This window comes from Alligator sinensis, unplaced genomic scaffold (assembly GCF_000455745.1).
Source record: "Alligator sinensis unplaced genomic scaffold, ASM45574v1 scaffold402_1, whole genome shotgun sequence".
NCBI classification, from domain to species: Eukaryota; Metazoa; Chordata; order Crocodylia; family Alligatoridae; genus Alligator; species Alligator sinensis.
In genome coordinates this window covers 2,041,822-2,045,414 of record NW_005842089.1, presented here as the reverse complement: position 1 = coordinate 2,045,414, position 3,593 = coordinate 2,041,822, and the positions used below count along the sequence as shown (strand labels likewise).

General features: G+C 54.2%; 1 protein-coding gene across 6 annotated transcripts in view; it reads right to left on the bottom strand.

Annotated features, from left to right (window-relative positions):
• Positions 1–3,593, bottom strand: part of RADIL (Rap associating with DIL domain) — a 56,558-nt gene that overhangs the window by 31,226 nt on the left and 21,739 nt on the right. The window contains exon 1 of one of the 6 annotated variants that reach the window (XM_025204599.1): positions 450–644. The exons of 4 other annotated variants lie outside the window; for them this stretch is intronic. The gene's annotated coding sequence lies outside the window, so the exon portion shown is untranslated. Of the gene's footprint in view, positions 1–200; positions 234–449; positions 645–3,593 lie in introns of those variants that run through there. One more of the 6 variants, XM_025204600.1, reaches the window with a different exon arrangement.

Here is a 3,593-nt window from a genome sequence, read left to right as displayed (position 1 = left end):
ACGGAGCGGAGCGGTTGGGGATGCACCGGCGCTGCCTATCTAAAGAGAGCAGCTGCGAGCCGCGGCTCGTGACGCCCACCCCTAGGTCCCACGAAAACGGCCTTTGCCTCGGGTCTGTCCTGCTTTGGGGAAATTGCTGGAGATACGTTTCTTGGAAACTCTGGTGTCCGAGGTTTGCTGACACCCCCTGGGACACCTACCCAGAAAAGGAAGGAGATTGGAAAGGCCGCGTGAACCTCAACCTGTACGGGAAAGGCAGTACTGGGTTTCACACAGACAGCTCAGGAAAAGATGCGCTATTCCAGTTTCTCGGGGCCGGGGAGGACTGGTGAAACATCCATCCCTACGTGGCACGGTTAGGTCTTTTATCCGGCGTGGGTTGCATGCCCTTGAGGGCTAACTTCTCAAACACGTGAACATGTCTGGCAGCGGGCAGGAAGAGCACACACCTGCTGCCGGGAGGACGGCCCGACTGAGCCGCACGGTGCATTCGCGATTCGTCTTTCCACGGCGTCAGCTCTCGGAGGAGCCTTTACTAGCATTTGGGAGGAGCAGGCACGGTCTCCGTTGTAGGCAGGGTGAGCTGAGGCTCAGGGAAGCGAGTGGTGAGCCTGACCTCGAACTCACAGCTCCTCATCCCAAGCCGCCCCACCGCCAGGCCTCGCTCCCTCCAGAGATGGAGACATGCAAAAAAGTCAGGAGCGTTTGGCAGCACCTCCAACAGAGTTATGGCTCAAGAGCAGGTCTCCTCCCCTTGCGAATGGAAAACTCCTTGCCTGCTGCGGGCCGCAAGGAAGACCTCCTAGCTGGGGATATGAAGGGAACGTTGCATTTCTGGAGGCGACTGCCCCCGGGTCCTGTCCCTGCACAGCCTTGGCCCGACCGGAGAGAGAGCCGGCATATAAATCAGACTGCAGCAGCTGCAGGAGAACAGCATCCTCCTGAACCCTGCGCTCCCGCCCGGGGCCCTGCTTCTACTCTGGGCCAGCAACCGCGTGGGAATGGCGCTCTCCTTCCTTGCCCAGCCCTGCTCATGCTCAGCAGTTTCTACCTGGCTCTTCCACCCAGCACTCGGCATCCAGGCCTCTGTCCGGCTTGCCCAGGAATCGGGGGTCGGACTCGATGAGGGGGTCAGACTCGATGATCTATTGAGGTCCCTTCCGACCCTAACATCTATGAATCTATGATAGGAGCTGGGCCGGGCTGCAAAACCCCTGCTGCTTTGCTCTCGTGGGATCAGGCTTTGGAGGCTGAGCGCCCCGTGGCCTCAACATCTCTCCCCACACCAGAAAAATGAACTTTCAGGTTTTTCTTATCTAGCAGGGAGGAAGCTTCTGTGTTTACTCTGTGCAGCGAAATCCAGGAGGAAAAAGCTGCTTTTTACTCCCGATACAGCCCCGGTCACAGGCTCCGTTCGAACTCCTGAGCCGCACTGGAAAGATAAACACAGCTCTCTTCCTGAACGTAACAAAGTCCTTCTATAACTGGGTTGTTTTTTTAATCCTTCTGGTACCGTTCCCCCCCCGCCGCCCATATCCACCCCCAAAACATCTGAGACCTAACCAGTCCAAAGCGCTGGTATGACAAGCATCTCACAGGCACCAAGCCCAGGGGAATCACTGGCAGTTCTCCTTTCTGTATTACATGGAAACATAGATTTTAAGCAGGAAGGGAGGATTCATAAGAGGCACAGATATCCAACACCTTACAGAGAGTTTTTGGCTAGTAAAAGTAATCGTAACCTGGAAAAACCACCATACTGATAACCCAGATCCAGACCTTTCCTCTTTCTGGGGACCAGGCAACCCCCCAGCCCCAGCAACACTCTTTTTAGAAATGGAAATCATCTTGGTGAGTGCGAGTTCAGCTGTCTTGGCAAGTCACGAGCCAGCTGAAGTTGCACCGACCAAGATGATTTCCTGGAAAGTTCTGCTTCCATTTTAAAAGAAGAGTGAGTTTCTAGAGCCACAGGCTTGAGAGGGACCTCAAAGGCCACCGGCTCCAAACCGCTGGATACAGAGACATGGGGCTGTCTGTTCCCAACCTGTTCTTGGCCCACCCAGCCTCTCCTTGAAAACCTCCAGTGAAGACGATCCCGTGATCTGCTTAGCAGCCTGCACCATCACTCTCAGGAAAAGCTGGAAGATGTGACCCAAGTGATGCTCAAGGCTCAGAAACCAGAAGACAAAGAACATGCTGTTTCTCAGCATTTTGGTTTTTGCAGGGGGGAGAGTATATATATTAATCTCAGTGTTATGCAGCTCGACTCCTGTTCTTGAAGGCTCAGGATTAGCCCATTCCCTCCCACGACCTCCCGGGGAAGCACTGGGTCCTTCTCCCCTTTTGCAGATCCGGAGACAGGGGGAAGAGGGGGCTTGATTCTCAGCGGGGCTAAACCATGGCAGGGCCCTTTGATGCCAACTGAAGTGGAGGGTGTTTGTCACCTCCTGGAAGTCCAGCCCAGGGGAGACAAAGGGACTACGCCTCCCTCCAGCTCCATCGCAAGTCAAACCTCTGCACCTTTGAAAATTCAAGCTCCAGATTTTCAAAGGTGCAAGGAGCTGTCCAGGCAACTTTTAGGGCTGCTTTAGGCAACCAGCCCAATTGTCAAAGGTTGAGGCAGCTGCAGCTTTACTGCCTTCAAATGACCCCATCACCACTCCTTGGGTGTGGCTGCATGCCTTGGTGCTGGGTGTTATACCCGCTCTTGCTTGAGGCTTAGACTCTGCTCCTCTTTGACCCGTTTGCCCAGTAGCCAGAGCACCGAGGAGCCTGCAGCCCCAATAACAGATCCAATCATAGACAGAAGGAGCTTGTTCTCTGCTAAAGGAGCCCTGCGCACCTCCCTTCTCAGCACAGCACGCCCATTCATTTATTGCCAGCCGGCTGTTAAACGGCCATGGCCAACAACGGTTTGTTAGTAGGGACTTGCCTTTGGCCCAGTGTTGTAGATGGGGAAGATGGTTCCACCTCTGATCAAGGCTGGGAAGGGGTGCCTCTCCTGTGCTGGGCTCCCCAGCCATTGTTAGGAGGCTGCAACGCAGCAGCTTCCAGTATTTTATAATCTCCTGACCAGGCACGGAAAGGCAAGACCATTTCATGGGGAGCCCAGTTGAACTCTGTGCCTTGGCCACCCTGAGCTGAACGAGGCGTCACTCTGCCCCGTCAGTTAACCCAGAAGCTTGGCCTAGTGCCCACTTATTCTGCCAGCCCCAGTGGCACTGCATGACACCTGAGCCTACCAGTTTCCAGACTGGTCTTAAATGGCCTGGGGCCAACCTGCCTTAGGTCCCTGGCACATGTTACACTTCACATGTGATTAACTTGTTAAGCATACCATAGGAAGTAACCTGGCCACACAGTCAGGCAATTGATGGCATGACAAAACATGAAACCAGCCACAAAAATAGTCCACAAAATATGTGTAATATTGTTGTGGCTGGTTTCCATTGTGCCTTAGATGGAACGTGTGGCAAGGTAGCTGATTGTTGGTCCCAACCCCAGGACTGCATGGTTCACACCAGTCTGCAGGCATCTGACTTTCAGCTGGCCAGTACACGTGTGGCAATATTAAAAGGAGATTGGACAAACAC